Below are 19231 nucleotides of genomic sequence, written 5' to 3'. Positions count from 1 at the left end.
CAGTGGCTCCATGCAATACATGCCCTCCTTAATACCCATCACTGGGCTAACCCATTCCCCACCCTCCAAAATCATTTTTAATGGGGAAAAACTGAGAGCTTTTCCCCAAAGGTCAGGAACATGACAGGGTGCCCACTCTCACAACTGTTGTTCAACATAGTACTAGAAGTCCTAGCCTCAGCAATCACACAACAAAAAGAAATAAAAAGCATTCAAATTGTCAAAGAAGAAGTCAAACTCTCACTCTTCACAGATGACATGATACTTTATGTGAAAAACCCAAAAGACTTCACCCCAAAATTGCTAGAACTCATACAGGAATTCAGCAACATGGCAGGATATAAAATCAATGCACAAAAATCAGCTGCATTTCTGTACAATAACAATGAGACAGAAGAAAGAGAAATTAAGGAATCGATTCCATTTATAATTGCACCAAAAACCATAAGATACCTAGGAATAAACCTAACCAAAGAGGTAAAGGATCTATACTCTAGAAACTATAGAACACTTATGAAAGAAATTAAGGAAGACACAAAGAAATGTAAAAACATCCCACGGCCATGGGTTGAAAGAATAAATATTGTTAAAATGTCTATGCTACCAAGAGCAATCTACACATTCAGTGCAATCCCTATTAAAATACCATCGACATTTTTCACAGAGCTGGAACAAATAATCCTAAAATCTGTATGGAACCAGAAAAGACCCCAAATAGCCACAGGAATGTTGAAAAAGAAAACCAAAGCTGGGGGCATCACGATGCTAGACTTCAAGCTCTATTACAAAGCTGTAATCATTGGGTGCCTGGGTGGCTCAGTCGTTAAGCAGCTGCCTTCGGCTCATGTCATGATCCCAGACTCCTGGAATCGAGTCCCGCATCGGGCTCCCTGCTCAGCGGGAAGCCTGCTTCTCCCTCTCCCACTCCCCCTGCTTGTGTTCCCGCTCTCACGTCTCTGTCTCTGTCAAATAAATAAATAAAATCTTAAAAAAAAAAAAAAAAAGCTGTAATCATCAAGACAATATGGTACTGGCACCAAAACAGACACATAGGTCAGTGGAACAGAATAGAGACCCCAGAAATGGACCCTCAGTTCTATGGTCAGCTGTGGTCAGCTAATCTTCAACAGAGCAGGAAAGAATGTCCAGTAGAAAAAGGACAGTCTCTTCAACAAATGGTGCTGGAAAAATTGGACAGCAACATGTAGAAGAATGAAACTGGGCCATTCTCTTACACCATACACAAAGATAAACTCAAAATGGATAAAAGACCTAAATGTGAGACAGGAATCCATCAGAATCCTAGAGGAGAACACAGGCAGCAACCTCTGTGACCTTGGCCACAGCAACTTCTTGCTAGACATGTTTCCAAGGACAAGGGAAACAAAAGCAAAAATGAACTATTGGCACTTCATCAAGATAAAAAGCATTTGCACAGCAAAGGAAACAGTCAACAAAACTAAAAGACAACCGACAGAATGGGAGAAGATATTTGCAAATGACATATAGATAAAAGACTAGCATCCAAAATCTATAAAGAACTTATCAAACTCAACACCCCCAAAAAACAAATACTCCAGTCAAGAAATGGGCAGAAGACATAAACAGACATTTCTCCAAAGAAGATATACAGATGGCCAACAGAAACCTGAAAAAGCGTTCAACATCGCCCGGCATCAGGGGAATACAAATCAAAACCTCAATGAGACACCACCACACACCAGTCAGAATGGCTAAAATTAACAAGTCAGGAAACAACAAATGTTGGTGCAGATGCAGAGAAAGGGGAATCCTCTTAAACTGTTGGTAGGAATGCAAGCTGGTGCAGCCACTCTGGAAAACAGTATGGAGGTTTCTCAAGAAGGTAAAAATGGAACTACCCAATGACCCAGCAATTGCACTACTAGATACTTACCCCAAAGATACAAATGTAATGATCCACAGGGACACCTGCACCCCAATGTTTATAGCAGCAGTGTCCACAATAGCCAAACTGTGGAAAGAGCTGAGATGTCCATCGACAGATGAATGGATAAAGAAGATGTGGTATATATACACAATGGAATATTACTCAGCCATAAGAAAGGATGAATACTCACCGTTTACATCACCGTGGATGGAACTGGAGGGTATTATGCTGAGCAAAACAAGTCAGTCAGAGAAAGAAAATTATCATATTGTTTCACTCATATGTGGAATATAAGAACCAGTGCAGAGGATCATAGGCAAAGGGAGGGAAAACTGAATGCAAAGTCATGAGAGAGGGAGAAAAACCATGAGAGACTTAACTACAGTAAACAAATTGAGGGTTACTAGAGGGGAGGTGGGTGGGGGATGGGGTAATTGGGTGATGGGCATTAAGGAGGGCACATGATGTGATGAGCACTGGGTGTTATACCCAACTGATGAATTATTGAGCTCTACATCTGAGAGTAATGATGTACTATATGTTGGCTAATTGAATTTAAATAAAATAATAATAAAGCATATCAAATGAACCTCATTAATTATATGAGTTCAGAGTCTATTAACACACTAGCAGCAAATAAAAACAATTACTTGATCCTTTTTAATAAAATTGATTTTCAAGCAGTTAAGAAGCTTCCATTTTACTGGTGAAAATGATACTACACGAGAGGGGCTTGCCAACAAGTAGCTTACCTCAGTATGTTCAATTACTCAATTTAATGACAATTAATTTATTGTAAGCAATTAATAAATAACATACCTTGGACTTTCAAAATGGTAGCATATCATGCTGCATGCTCTTAAAAATGTCACTGAATTTATTAATCTTGCACCATAAAATCATTCAAGTATTTGGATAATGAACAAATGAACTTAGTATGCAGCTCTAACTTCATCTTGGGGTATTTTTTTTCATCTATGTTGTTAAATAAATAACTTACATTTTACATTTATTAGATTTTCTAAATAGCTCATAAGATATTAATTTATGAGACTGTCATGTCTAAAATGTAGTGACTTCTTTTTGATCTTAGTGATGTGAGGAGTAGTGGATCTCAAGATGATCTCTACAAATATTTTCCAAAGAGCTTACTAGACAATAATCTAAGGACAAAATCACCTATGGACAGAATGCTCCATTATCCAAGGTTTCAAAGTTCCCTGCCTAAAAATAACCAAAGGGCAAGATGTTCTGCTCTAAGAAGGAAATATAATAACAGTAGCTTCCTCTCTTTATTTTTTTTTATTAGTTAGTTGCAGGGATTCATCCCATTTTCAGGGAGGTAAACATCTCCTTTATTAAAGTTTTCTCTAGTAGAAACCAGTAATAAAAGGAGATAATCTCTATCTCATATACCATGTCTTTGTTTGGGTAGTATATTTTTCACATCATTCTTTTAGTTTTATTAAAAAATATTGTCCTCATAGCAGAGCCCACTTTCAAACTTTTAATACAATATCTTTCTCCAGTTTTACTTCAGAAACTGGGCTTGTCTTATGAAATGGGATGTACATAAATTTAAAAAATGTAATAGTTTTAGTTTCCATCCCATGTGTTCCAGTTATTTGAATTGTGTATTTAAATAAAGAGAGCTCCCTATGAGATGTGCGGCCATTTTAGATATGGGCAAATTTGGCAGATTTTTAAACAAATTTTTAGTGGGAAAAATTAAAATCATGCTAATGCTAAATATTATCTATCCTACTAAAGAACTAAACTTCTTCAGGAAAAAATCATCATGAAAAATAAATTTTTTTCCTAAAATATAAAAACCAAATTCTTTGTCTAGCATAACAAAGTTTTTAAAAATAAACAGGTAAAAACCTAACCTAGGTTTTTAATTTTCAGAAAGCAAACAAGAATGTAGCTATCAGTATACCAGGAAAGGGATCTAGGAAAGCCCTGGGGATCCAATTAGTTTAGTACCTCCAACTAGGTTTTTTCCCTATTGGGAGATCTATAAAAACAACAGGTGACATGTTTCTATAAGGACAAATGTACGTGTGTGTATGTGTGTCTATGTCAGTGCATATAAGGCCCAAAGAGGCCCTGCTCTTGTTGTTTGTGATAATTTCAAAGTTGAAATGTGCAAACCCAGACTGTCAATTTCTGTCACTTACCTTTTCATTGGCCTGTTTCAGCTTCAAGACTGAAAGAAAAGGAAAGCTAACTTATTGTTTTCTCTAAAAACACTATTATTGGAATGATTATAAAATAGAACAATCAAATTCAACCATTATAGTAGATCAATACACATGTTTTCATTGATTCTCAGTGGGAATGAAAATGTAATTTACTTAAAAATGACAAATGTTTGTAAGAGTTAAAGAGAAGTAGAAAAGACATCATTCGTAAGTGCGATCTTGTAGCTACATGTCAGGTTTGATGTAAATAGCTTCATTGGAGAATTACTCCTCTCCCCAGTCTTTGACATTTTGCCTAAAAAATCACTTTCCTTTTGGTAAAAGGTCATTTGATTTCTTATGCTCCAGAGTCCCTTCAGAAAAAATTATTCTTTTGAAAGCTGCTATTGTATTCTGTTAGGTCCATCAGTTGCAATTCAAAAAGCCCAAAGTTCTATTTAAGTAGAAAATTAGGTTTATAACTTGTTGGTTGCTCAATTGTCCTTATTTCCAATACAAAGGAGAACATTTTATGTGAGATTTCAATCAGAAGAAAAGAGAGCCAGGAGGTAACTACCTGTACCTTTCTGTGGCGCTGGGAGCAGCAAGAAGGACAGCATAAGAATATGACAAAATCATTCACTGGAAATGAAATATTGATACACACATAAAGGACCTTATGATATTTACAATTTAGGGGACACATTTTCCTCCTTGGAACTAATGACAATCAAGAAATTAAGTATTTTTTAAAAAGAAATTAAGTATTAAGTCAGTGTTTCATGATTAGAAATAAATTAGTGTGTGTGTGTGTGCGCATGCGTGTGCGCACATGCATGCACATTACATTTAGCCATAAGTTTTTGGGTTTTTTTTTTTAAAGACAAAGTAGACATTCAAAGGTTTGACTTTGCTTAATTGGGCTTTAAATCAGAAAACACCCTAAGTAGCACTGGGTGTTACATGCAAACAATGAATCATGGAACACTACATCAAAAACTAATGATGTAATGTACGGTGATTAACATAACATAATAATAATAAAAAAAAAGGAAACACCCTAGGGAAAAAACCTAGTTGGAGGTACTAAAAAAAGAAAAAGAAAACACCCTAAAAAGTATTTAATCCACTCCAAATACGCAGGCTATTATACTTGCCAAATTGCCAGGGTTCTCTAGAAAGTGGAGCCCGACGCAAGAATTTAAGTGCTGATGCTTTACATCAGGTACAAAATAAGGCAGCGATGACAGTAAAAAGAAAAGTGAGGCAAGGAAGGCTACAAATCAATGGGAGGTAAGGCTTTCCATGTTGCTATCACTTCCCCACAAACCAGAGAGAGCAGCATGATCCACACGGGCAGCCACTTAGGCCATGAGTCTTCTCCGGACCAGATGTAAAGAGAAACTGTGCCTTCAAGTAGTTGAGAGTAGTTGAAGGTAAGGAAATGAAAAAATTTATTTGCCTGCTCCCTCCTGATTTGCTTCCCAATGGTCACCTCTTGGGGCATTAACTCCTATGCACTTTGGACCTATTATCTGGCAGCCCCTTCCACAGCTGCTCAGAATGCCAGAGCCTACCCGGGTAGTGTGGTGTTTCACCAAGTCCTGAAATTATAGGAGGAGCCAGAAACTCTGCGCATGTGTCCAGCTGGCTTGGCAGGCCATCCTGGTTGTGCAGTGTGACCAAGGAGAAGGGCCCAGCTCTCCCAGGGTGAGTGACTAATCAACAGACTGACCCCCCTGTCTTAGGGGATAGAACTGAGTGGACCTTACCTTCTGTCCAAAGAGGAAGTGACTGAGGTGGAAGATAAGCTGGAGGTTTGTGTAGGAGGCAGTGCCTCAGAAATGTGAGGAAGAGCATCATGCATGCACGCATGGTAGAGAAAGTCATAGGTTAGTCTAGACTACAAAAGCAGGAAACACGCAAGGGAAGATGCCCGAATAAAGGAATCATTTTGTGGCAACAGCATGGGTTTCTTAAACTGACTAGATACCAGATTATATGAAGTCACTCCAATTCTCAGCAGTTTCTGTTTGACATCCTAGAGCCGAAAGTTGCCATGCAGTTCATGGCAGACTGTCAAAGTGTTGGAAAATAAGTAAAAGCCACTGGCATCTATGTTCCAGAAGATAAAGACACTGTGGGATTCACATACCACTGATTCCATTTCAGACTGAAGGCAAATGGGTAATGCTTAATGTATCCAGTCTTTTTCCCCATGATACTATGGACATCAACACAGGCTCTATGAACAATTATATCTGCAGAACTTACCTGTCATGGCTCATATTAAACAAGACAGAAATGACAATGAGATCTGAGAGTAAAGTCAGAAGAGAGATGATAAACAATTTTCTAAAACTTGTCTTCCTTTTCCAATCGCCCAGAGAGGATAACTTAAAGAGGTGTTTTATGCAGGGCACTTTGAGAATCACTGCCTTGGAGCTGATTTCTGCTCCATGACTCTAACACTGAAACAGAAAAGAGTGGTTTCAATGGCAAATTACCATCTGGATAGAGTTATATTGACCAAGTAGAGGATATTTTTCAGTCTATCTCATGTACTTGTGACCAGGGGAATGGAGGTGGTTTGTCTAAACTCTTGAGGTTGATGGACTGTCCATGAAAGAAGAATTCTAGGTCAAAGTGTGTTTCTTAGACCCACTGCAATCCTTATTTAAAATGTGTACACCTGGGGCCCATCAGAGTTCTGAATCATATTTATGTGGGGTAAGGACTAAAAATGTTCATTTTAATTAAAAAAGCCATGGTGATTCTGAAATAAAGGCTATTAAACACTGACTTAATGTCATCCTCAAGGAAAAAAATCTACTTGGTGCCCATAAATGCTTTTGAATATTGAAAAAAAAATCACCTGATACCTCAGGGTTCCTTTCTAATAGTAAAGGTGCTAAGGCTTCAAGCTGAGATTTCCATTACAGACCTAAGGAGACAAGAGTACTCCTGTGCTGTTAATTAACAACCAAGACCTACGATCTCCCCACCAATGAAAGGCTCTTAAGTAGCTCTGACTTGATCTCCCAGCACTAATAACTTAATTGGAAACATAAAAGACCATGCTAATGGAACATTAGGAAAAAGTCTTACTCAAGCACTGCTCACTAAGTAGAGCTTTTAAATTGCTTGATGTTCCCTAATCTTAACTATAGTTCTCATTTCCGAAATCCACCAGGTTTATGTGGCTATTGACAGATGTTTGTGGTATCCAAACTGTCCTTTAACTCAGATCTTTACAAATGTTCTAAGAGTCTCTGATGAAGATGAGATTGTATGCAGGGAGAACACTCACCAAATCTGTATTTTATATTAATTACTACATATTAAAACCAGAGTTTGGCAGAAGCCAAATAACATAATAGGTTCTACATTCCATAGGAGGCACTAGACCATATACAGAATTCAAAAAGGAGGTTTCTGGAAACTATTCACATGTGGTTTAACCACAAGTTCACTAGAAGGATTTAAACAGATTAAGATTTACATATTTGAAGAGAATTTGGAGGGAGATTTCTCTGGGAAGAGCTGTGCTATAAGACCCATCCATCACTTGGCAAGGGTATTGAGAATCTAATGGGTGAAGACTACTGGGACAGCTTTACAGGTGTCACACCCAGTTTAGAGACACAATGGGCAAGCATCTGCCTCACACTTAAGAATCTAAAGGGTGACAAGAGAAGGCAGCTTGCTGTTTTGACAATCGACTAAAAGAGTTGGAACTGGCTTATACATCCAGATTCAGGGCAAAGAATGCATTCTCACTTTCCATGGACCAGATGTGTGGGACATACACAAGAGACCTAGCATGGGGTCATCTCAAGTCCCACCCAAAAGAATCACATAGTAGTTGACAGTGACAGAAAATTTGAAGGTATCAAGAAATTTTAAAGGGCTGAGAAAGCAGTGAACAACTATCCAAAATAGAGGTGCACTTGGCACAACTTAGGTAAGATTTCCTGAATGAACATAATTGGGCTAGGGAACGGTTTCTAAAGTAAAGGGAAGGAATCCATTTCAATTTTCTAATAGTCCCAGAGAGCATGGTACCAGCTAATAATAGTACGAGTTAGTTAAGAACTCTTCCCCCTTCATTCTTCTCCTCCCTTCCTATACCCTGACTACAAAGTGGACACAAATACAGTTAGCTAGATCAGGGGAAGGAGATGGAGATGAAAAACGGAAGTGCTAGAGAGCCAACCAGCCACATCTTTTCCTAATTGTAGGATTCCAGCCCGCAGCTGGCTCAAGTTAGGAATAGGTAGAAATCTCAAATTTAAGTTCAGAATTTTGGTTAGTACATGGGAATGGACATTTTAATTATTAACTAGGCACTGTGAACTTAAGGCAACCACAAGTTGAAGAACCACAGACTTGGCCCCTGTTTTCAACAGAGACAAAAGAACTAGCCCTATAGAAGAGATTTTAAAAAAACAGCAAAGGACAAAAATAAAATTGTTTTATAATTACATCTCAGGAGTCATTTTGGGTCAATGTAATGATTCCTTTTACTCAATGCTTAATTCATTAAATCCACATAACTAAAAAGCAAAACTTGGAAGATTGATTTTTGTGGACATTTAGTTATTAACTGTAAAGTTGATTCATTAAATTCCTTTAAACAATTTAAGTGGCAATTAGCATTTCATTGTGACTGATTCTTTTGAATACTTTAAATACCCTAAATAGCAAATAAAACATACGCAAACATAGTGAGTCAACGATTCCATAACTGTTCAATACCTTAGAATCATACTGGTAGCAAAAGTGCTAATACCATGAATGAAACTTTGCTTTAATTCTTTTACATCTTTACAAGGTTCTAATTTTTATACTTTTTTAAGCTTTCTATACCAATGATTACAACCTTTTCAGAGAATTAAATTTTTTTTCCAGATCTAAACGAAAAGCAATGCCAACTTAGAATACCAGAATCCAGGTTGTTGGCTGGTTTATTTATGTTTGTGGTGTGGCACTTGGTAGTGTGGTCCAAGGTAAAGCAAACTTACGTCTCTGCAATAGACCAGTTGCCTTTTCATATAAAACTTTCACTCACAGGGCGCCTGGGTGGCTCACTTGGTTAAGTGTCCAACTGGGCTCAGGTCATGATCTCAGGGTTGTGGTGGTGGGCATGGAGCCTGCTTAAGATTCTCTCTCTGCCCCTGTATCTGAGAGACTGCTCCCACTGTCTCTCAGAAAAAAACAAAAACCAAAAAACTTCCACTCATTATATCCTGAGATCCATGTATCCCTGTCTTTAACATAAATTTTAATTTTTGAAAACTTATCTTTCTTTTCTCACAGCTGGAAGTCCTTATGCCTATGGCCTTGACATTATGATACATTGACGTGGTTTGTTTCAATTATGAAAATATGTGTATTCCTTATTAGTATTTTATTAAAGTTCATAATGAGTAGAGGCTTCATCTCCTAGGAGACGAGGGATTGAATCTCTACACTTTTCTTCTCAGAAGAGTTGGATCATTTATAATTTTGGAACATCCTGTTTTATAATGGTCATTGTGTATGCCATCGTTGTAATCAACTTTAATAACCTTGTGCATCATTATTATATAAGGCCATTAATTCTGATAAGTCCTTTAGCATTTAGTATGTCCCCCTCTTCTGGTCATTTCTATATTAAGAAAAAAGTCTCCCTCATTGTGTGGAAATCCTGTGTCATACTGATTCATTCATATATTTTAATTCCTCTTTGTTACACAAGAGTATATGTGCTACACATATGGAAGCACATGCTAAACAAAGAGAATAAAGTGCCCTATGTCAATACCCTCCTACTTATTTAAATCAATAAAGATATAAATATCCTATCGGAATAATTCTCTTGTATTAGAAATACCTCTTTGCATGCTTTGTTTTCTCTTTTGAGTATGACTGTGAACGTATGGCTTTTTGCAGGCTTCCCTTGTTCCAATTTAACCATTAGTGTTATTACTCTTATTATTATTTGCTGGCTCTTTTGTCATTGAAGTGCTACCCCTGATGTTTCAAGAGGCAGCTTTGATTTCTGGTTAACAGATTACTATGGATCCAGCTCATTTTGTCTTTGTACTAAACTTAGAGGCAACTACCCTCCAGGGAACAGAATTTGTGTGCTAAGGGTGAACGTGGGGGTTGGTAATGAATTAGAGTAGTGCTCCTGTTGTTATGGCATTTATGATAATGATAGAGCTGGAAAATAAGTCTTTTAAGGACATGAATTCACACTGATTTTCCAATGTAACATATACTGAACCCAACTTCTCTTGTAGACTTGCTTTGACGCTTTTAATAAATATGTAATAAATGGAGAAAATGCATTACTTTCACAGTTGGTACCAGAATTCTTCCTCAGGAGAAATCTACCTCTCTTGGGAAAAATGTTTTGGTTCTTTAGAGTAAAATGTAGGTGCTTCTCTCTTCCCAATTTCCACCATCCAGGTCTAAGAAAAAGCTGACCCTGAAGTTTCAGTGAAGCATGTGGCTATTCGAGGGCTGCTCGGAAGAAGGGATTTGAGTACAGCAGACAAAAGAAGAGGAGGAAAGCAAGGCTTGGTGGTGTTACTGCCTCTCACAGTGATGCACAAAATCACAAACCACTAAATTCTTGGTATGCGTGTGTGGCAGTGTGTGCAGGGTATGTTCACAAAAACTGAAGTAAGGGCTGGGTGCCATCGCAGTTTGAGGAGCTGTGAGACAGAGTATGCAAGAGTGCAGAAACACAAAGACTTCAAGAGACCTGCAAATACAAGTTCTCTATAAATTTGCCAAAAATTTGGAAGACCCCTTGAGGCTTCCATAGACTAGAATTAATGAGTTTGACACCAGTTTCATTTAGGTACTGAAAAGCAGGAAAGTCCTCCATCTTTAAAATAGAATACTATTTGCCAGATTTAACAAATAAAAACACAGAACACCCAGTTAAGTGTGAATTTCAGTTAAGTTTTAAAAAAATGTTTTTTAGTGTAAATATGTCCTGTGCAATATTGGGGGCATATTTATGCTATCAGGAAATCTAACAAGAGAGATTGAATCCACCTAGTGGAATGAAATGAAAATTGTAAACAGTTTACCAAATGTGATATATATCTCTAAAACTACACATATTACTCAGGGTAATTATATCATCTGTATCCCTTACCATCATAAACACACAAAACCCTTAGTTGTGATAAATAGAAAAGGCTCCAGCCCATTCATTTGTGTGTCTATTTCTGTTTTGGTCATCCTGACTTTGCATTGTCTCTTCATCCTTTGCTTTCCATGGGCCCCATGCCAATATGTAACCACTCATGGTTTTTCTAAACCTACTTGCCAAAATGTTCACAATATCTGTGTGTGATTGCTGAAGAGTCAAGTAGAAGGTCTATAAACTACTTCTTCAGCTCCAATGAACTCTTCTTCAATGCACAAAACATATCTTGATCTCAAACACTCAAAGACACCCATGTAAGTTTTTGTTTGTTTCACCCATGTAAGTTTTATAAAATGATGGTTATGATGTTACCCAAAAATGGTCCTTCTTACATCTCCACACCTCATCAGCTCCTCAGAGCCTTTTTAGCCTCATCTGCCTTGCAATGATTCTTTGGGGAAGGTGGGAAGTTCCTTTCATAGAAATAAAAATGGAATTTGGTAGGAATAAAAATTGTGGGTTAAGGAAATTGCCTGCCTCATCCTGCAGGAATCCTATGGAGCACTGGGAGATACAGAGCCTTACCTGCATTTTCTCAGCATTTTTTCCCCTCTTCTCTGATTTCACACTAGCTGCAGTCACTCTTTCTGCACCCCCAGTGTCCTGCCTTCTCAAGCATTTTTATATCCTGGGACTTTTTGCATGCAGTGATGTAAAGGGAATTCTCAATTTAGTTTTGTCGTATGATGAATCAGAGACACAAAATTAAGAGTCCATGAGGGATACATATTTCAAGTGAAAGATGCATAAAAAAAGATCTTCGGCAAGAAACCAGTGGTTTATGCAAAATCCTTTCCAAATGAAACAGAGAAAAAAATTTGTAAAAGTTCTAAAAACTTTACAAAAGTGATTGTGTAGCAGTGAAATGGATTTGGGAAAAGTTAAAAAATGGCACTCTCCAAGTCCTGCAGAGAGAAGAGCTGACTAAACTCTGCCCAGCTGTGATAAAGGACTCACAGTGACCCCAAGCCTTCACAGGGATAAGATAAGAAAGGGAGACAAGGTTTGCTTGGCTTGCCAAGAAGTGGGAAACACTCTTCAAGCCTCTTTTAATCTGTACAGAAGGGATTGGACTAAATCAGTGATCTGCAAGCTGTGCACCAAACCTACCTGGTGTTTCTGTAACAACACAGAGATGGAGGAGGCAGAGCCGAGCGTCATATTCCTAAACCAGAATAGATCTAATTTTTTTTACATATTGGAATTTGCAGAAAATTTCCATCGACATAAATTAAAGGTTTAGCCTCTGTGTGTTTCCCAGGGTTACCATAGTAAACACAAACGTAATGGCTTAAAACAACGGAACATTATTCTCTCGGTTCTAGAGGCCTGAAGCATGAAGTCAAGGGGTGGGTAGGGCTGTACTCCCTCCAGCAGCTCTTGGGGAGATTCTGTCCCTTGCCGCTTTCAGCTTCTGGTGGCTCTTGGCATTTCTTGGCTTGTGGCTTCTCAGGCCAGTCTCTGCCTCAGCCTTCACACAGCCTCCTCTTCTTCGTGCATCTTCTGCCCTTCTCTTCCCTTATAAAAACACTTGTCATAGATTTCGGGGCCCCACTAGTCCAGGAGGATCCCATCTGGAGATCTTAAATTAATTTCATCTGCAATGATGGTTTTTCCAAATAAGGTCACATTCACAAGTTCTGAATGGACACGTCTTTCAGGAGGCAGCCATTCAACTCAACGTTGGTTCTTTTTATCTATATTTTTCAAATATGGAATAACACAAGCTTGTTGCAATAAATAAAACATACAAAGATGTATAGAGAAAAAGCTAATTATCTGCTTCCCTCCAAAGTCACCTTTCCAGCATTTCTCTCCAACTCATTCATATTTACTGCTCCTTCTCCCAATCAATCTGATAACCTATGTTAATAACCCTGTGTTTGTAGTTCTGGGCTTTATTTCAGTCTCATGTAATTTTATACGTGCAGACACACACTTGCATATACATGTACATCTGCACTGATAGGGAGTCTGGGATTGATTATAAAAATTGTATATTATGCACACTCCTCTGTATCTTATTGTTCTCACTTAAAAAATGCCTTGAGTACAACTGGTATACTTCTAATTTTTAGTGTGTTTAATGGATGCATAGTAGCAAAATATTCCACAGTGTGGGCAAACCAGTACTTATTTAAAGCCTTCCCCTATTTATGGACATTTAGTATATCTCCAACTTTCAGTATTTTTGCCCATCTGAGAAATTCTGTAATACATAATTTTGTATGTAGAATTTTATAAGCTGAGGATTTTATTACTACAGTTGACCCTTGAACAACACAGGCTGAAACTGCACAGGTCCACTTACGTGCAGATTTTTGAGAGCATAGTACTGTAAATGTATTTTCTCTTCCATATGATTTTAACATTTTCTTCTCTCTAGCTTACTTTATTGTAAGAAGATCGTATATGATACATATAACATACAAAATGTATGTTAATCAACTGTTATTGGTAAGGCTTCCAGTCGAAAGTAGGCTACTAGTAATATTTTGGAGGAGTCAAAGTCACATGTGAATTTTTTTTTTTTTTTTGAGAGAGAGAGAGCTGAGCGATGGTCCTGAAGCAGGGCTCCATCTCAGGACCCCAAGACCATGATCTGAGCTGAAACCAAGAGTCGGACACCTAACCGACTGAGCCACCCAGGCACCTCAATTTTAAGGTTTTAAAGGTAATTTCATCCTATTCATATTTTACTTAGGATATCCTCTGAAATTTTGTCTAACATGCTTTCAATTTCTCCTGAAATTATAAGCTTTTTTTCTCCTTTAGTTTGTTAATTAAGCAAATTATAATGAGATTTTGATATTGAACCACCTTTTAATTTCTGTATAAATTCTAGGTGGCCTAATAAATCTTCTTTTGATACCATGCCAGACTGAAATACCTTTACCAGATTTGGCAATTAAGGTTGTACTGACTTCAAAAGCAATTTGAGGAACTTTTCATCTTTTTCTACTCTGTAAATTGATTAACATGAGAGAAATCTGTTCTTTCGAGATTGTTTAGAACTCAGGAAAATATCTTGTCACAATGTCTCTTTTAAGTGTGATAAAATATGCATATACAACACAAAATTTATAATTTTAACCCTTTTTAAGTGTGCAATTCAGTGGCACTAAGTACACTGACAATATTGTGCAACCATCACCACTGTCCATTTCCGGAAATTTGCCATCATCCCAAACAGAAACTCTGAACCCATTAAACAGTAAGCCCACAGTCCACCTTTCCTCCAGCTGCGGGTAACTTCTATTCTACTTTCTGTCTCTTTGTCTATCCTAGGTACCTCATGTAAGGGGAATCACACAACATTTATCTTTTACAGTTGGCTTACTTAACTTAGCATAATGTTTTCAAGGTTCATCCACATTGTAGCAAGTGTCAGAACTTATTCCCTTTAGTTGATCCACTGATCTATTGATGACACTTGGGTTGTTTCCATCTTTTGGCTCTTTTGAAGAATGCTGCTATGAACACTGGTGTACAAGTATTTGTTTGAGTCCTTGCTTCCAGTTCTTTGGGGTATAGACCTGGGAGTGGGATTGTTGGATCATGTGGTTTATGTTTAATTAATATATAAAACACCAAGCTGCTTTCCACAGTGCCTGCCTCATTCTACATTTCCACTAGCAAGGTATAGGCTTCATAATGCCTCTTTTTTTATAGGATCACCTTTCTCACTTCTTTGGTCATAAGCGTTCTGTTCTAGTTCTGTACTTGGTTATCAATTTTGGTAATGTTGACTTTGCTGAGAAATCAATTTTGGGGGGAGATTTTCAAGTATGTCTCATTCTCTTTCCCTTTTACTGTACCACTTATCAAAGGGATTTACAACTAAATATTCTTTTTCCTAGGCTCCATGGGTTTTGATATTCATCCTTTTTTACTGTTCTCAGATAGTCTAATTTCAGTTTTCATGTGGTTTTGATCCATGAGCTAACCAGGAATGCATTCATATTTTCTAAGTAGTTACTATTTGGGCATTAAGAGAAAAAAGAGGCTCATCATTTCATTATTTCTGATTTTTTAAAATATGGTCCAAGAGAGTAGTCTGTAAATATTATACTTTTTTTAAAGATTTATTTATTTGAAAGAGAGAATGGGGGGGAGGGACAGGCAGACAGGGTGAGAGAGAATCTTAAGCAAGATTTATTTATTTATTTGAGAGCAAGAGAGTGGGGGGAGGGGCAAGGCAGAGAGGGTGAGAGAGAATCTTATGCAGACTCCGCACTGAGCACGCAAAGATCTCACAACCCCGGGGTCATGACCTGAGCCAAAATCAAGAGTCAGGTGCTCAACTGACTGAGCCACCCAGGCGCCCCACAGTTTGCTTTTAAAATATTATCAAGATTTGTTTTGTGGTCAATTACATAATTCATGTTTTAAAAGATTCCACGGACATAGAAAATATTTTATATTCTATATTCAAAGGATATATGTTTCTGAATTTTTTTTTGTTTTGATATGTCTATATAAGAAAATGTGTTGACATCATTGTTCAATTCCCCTATATATTATTCTAAAAATGGGTATTAAGGTCTCCCATTAGAAGTGTAGTTTTGTAATTTATCCTTGCGTATCAAATAGATACTGCTTTCTATATTTAGTTATGACGTGATCTTGGGTACTTTTGTTTGGTGTTTCAGAACCTTCATAAATTGTTCATGTAGTCACTTTATTACTACAAAATGACCCTCTGTCTAGCTTAATTCTTTTAACTCTACATACCTCTTTTTCTACTATTAACATTGTTCCTGCTATTGCCATACCTGCTTTTTTTCTCTTTCTTTTTTTCTATTTTTGCAATTTCCTAGTATCTCTTTACTCATCCCTGTATTATAATCCTTTCTCCAGGTCCTGTGACTTGGTTCTCAGGTGCTCTGCTCACCCAGAGGGGAGCAGGTTCCCACCAGCACTGTCCATCAGAATTAAACCTTCGCCTGTGGTCTTATTTTGAAACCCCAGGGTAGGCACATCTTTCTTCCTCTAACAGATGATTAACTCTGTTAGATAAGAAAGCATGTGACTGAGAATCCTGCCTCCTTTAGGCCACAGTAATTCCAGAATCCTCTCATCCTCCATCGCTTTACTCCTTGGTAATTTTCTTTTTGCTCTCTGCTCTTTAATTCCCTTACCTAAATGAGGGGGGAGGAATGTCTTTACAGAGAGTTAGGAGACTTGTGTTTTTATGTGTCATCCTTGTGCAGGGGCCATGCTAATCTTTTCTGTATTATTCCAATTTTAGTATATGTGCTCCCGAAGTGAGCACAGGAGATTTGTGTTATAACTGCCAATAGTTGTGTGACCTTAAGCAAGTCAGTAATGTCTCTGGAATTATGTTCTCAGTTGTAAAATGTCCAAATTGACAAGATGACCTCTAGGGTCCTTTCTAGCCCCACAGTTCAGTTTCTACCATTCTAGAGAGGAAAAGTCCAGAAGGGAGGGGGAGGATGTGAAGGTAGCACAGGTGAAGTACCTAATGGCAATTGCAAATTCAAAGGGCTGAGGACAAAGAATCAGGGTTTTTGTTTTTTGGTTTTTTTTGGTCTTAATTATATAACAAAATATTATATGCAAAGCTACTATATGGCATCACTAACTTTTAAAATAATGGGTGTGAATTAGGCTATATGTTTTAAAGCTAATTCTATGGTTCATTTCGATATCTGTTAATGTAAACTGAATACCTTAAAATTACATATTGGCCTCCATAATTTCCTAACTCAACCTTTAAGTGATGAACAATCGTGTATTTGATATGCACCTACGTATGAGAGAGGGAATTATTTTGTGTGTATTTGTTTCAAGTCACGGTACACTTCTTACCAACCACTGCAGCTAAAATCAGAATCAAATTCCATAGTATAATAATCCACCTCTCCAAAGTTTAATGGCGAGAGGAGGTTAAATTGTGCAGCCTAAGTTTTCACATCCACTCACAAAAATTCACCATTTCTCTTCTTTATCTGAGGAAGGAGAGTGTGGCAGAAATAATCCCTTAGATTTCTGGTAAATCTTAACACTTAATTGACTGTCCCAAAGCCTCTCTATAGTCCAACAGTGAGAATTCTAGGAAACAAGTAACATTCTAATGCTTCACTCCAAGTACACTGTTTCTTATGTCGTCTGAATATTTGTAGAATCCAAAGTCAAAGCTGAGATTTTGCTTCTCCTGAACATAAGTAAACCAGACACAGGCCTCCATTCTCAACACTGTGATCTCTAACGTATTTAAATCAATAGATTTATCGAGTGCCTATTATGAGCATTAGTTTGCATTAACATGTGAGATAATAAAGCAGAATAAATATAAAAACATGGAAGATCTGATATTTACTCTTCAGGAATTTACAACCTGATTCAGGAAATATTTTTAAAAATGCTCTACAAAATAACATGAAAAATAGCTACAAGACAAACTCAGACAATCAAAATGTCATTTGGTCGGCTGAAAAATGGCTACCCAAGCACATCCACATCCTCATCCCTTAAATCTGTGATGCTGTTACCTTACCTGGGAACACAGACTTCACAGATGTGATTAAGAATCTTGAGACAAGAGATTTTCCTGGATTGTATGAATAGGCAGAGTGGAATCCCAAAGGTCCTTATGAGAGGGAGACAACATGGTCAGAGACAGTAGCAGGAGATGTATGAAGAAAGCAAACAGTTGAAATGATGCACAGAAAGGACCACAAGCAGGCGGCCTCTATAATCCAAAAGAGGCAAAGAAGGTCCCTCATAGCCTTCCGAGGGAATCAGCATTCTCGATACCTTGACTTTAGCCCATCAAGACTGATTATGGACTTCTGACTTCCCCAACTATAAGAGAATAAATCTGTATTGCTTCAGCCACTAAGCGTGTGGTAATTCGTCACACCAGCAATAGTCATGGTATGATTGGAAGAGATGAAGGGGGAAGGTAATACCAAATTAAATAATGAAATAATGAATTCTTGATGACAATGATAACATTGTGTTAGATGGGAACATCTTCTCCTGGTCTTGATTTCTGTGAGGAAGACTTTTCTCTGTCACACCCCTTCTCTCTCCTGACCCTTTATTCACTCAGACCCTGACAATATAGAATCATGTCTCTGGTGAATTTGGAAAAAATACCTGTGCATGCTCAGCCCCGTTCTGCTTGAAAAAAAGCTTCTTATAGGGAAGAGCATGTTCTGCTCTTCTTCCTTTTCCCATGGGAGGGCTGGTCCAGGTGGTGCTGCCAGAACAGGTAAGGTGAGTCTGCCTAATTTGGGGCATTACCTACACTCAGCAGGCCAATTTGACTGTCCGACTAAACTGCATTCTCCAACCTTCCTCTATCATTAATAAGGAGGTCTTTTGCCCGTGTCTTTATTTTTTCTAAAATTCTCAAATTATTCAGAACCCTGGGTGGGAAAGAGAAGTGCAATTTTTTTAGGGAGGTGGAGTCGGTCTCAAATTCTCAAATGTTAATATTTATAAAGTGCATACCATGCACCAGGTACTGTAGAAAGCATTTTGCATATGATTTGTCATTTCATTCTCAAAGACTTTATGAGACCAGTACTAACATTACCTGCATTTTATAGCTAATAAAACTAAAGCACAGAGAGGTTAAGTCACTTGCCCAAGGTCTCACAACTTGGAAATGACAAAGTTGTGATTCACGTCCAGGCCTTTCTCACCTCAAAGCCCAGGCTTCTGAACACACTGCACATTGCCCTTCCTCCTGGGGACCATGAGGTTGAAACTGAATACTAATGATAACTCCTAAAGAAAGCTCTGTCTTCTTGGTATAAATCTAGGTTTGACTCCTTTCCCTTTTTTTTTTTTTTTTTTTAGATTTCATTTATTTGGCAGAGAGAGAGCACAAGCAGGAGGAGCAGCAGAGAGAGAGGGAGAAGCAGGCTCCCCGCTGAGCAGGGAGCCTGATGCGGA

General features: G+C 37.8%; 1 non-coding gene across 1 annotated transcript; it reads right to left on the bottom strand.

Annotated features, from left to right (window-relative positions):
• Nucleotides 1–16470: 16470 nt before the first annotated feature.
• LOC114210702 (U6 spliceosomal RNA) lies at nt 16471–16577 on the bottom strand. The gene has a single exon (XR_003609564.1). It is a non-coding gene; the product is annotated as a U6 spliceosomal RNA (small nuclear RNA).
• Between the last annotated feature and the right edge of the window lie 2654 nt (nt 16578–19231).

The sequence above is a fragment of the Eumetopias jubatus genome, unplaced genomic scaffold, assembly GCF_037043125.1.
Source record: "Eumetopias jubatus isolate StellerSeaLion01/CBP00866 unplaced genomic scaffold, mEumJub1_p1.0 scaffold_14, whole genome shotgun sequence".
Taxonomy (NCBI): Eukaryota; Metazoa; Chordata; class Mammalia; order Carnivora; family Otariidae; genus Eumetopias; species Eumetopias jubatus.
Note: the sequence above shows the minus strand (reverse complement) of the source record. Positions and strands in the feature narration are given on the sequence as shown.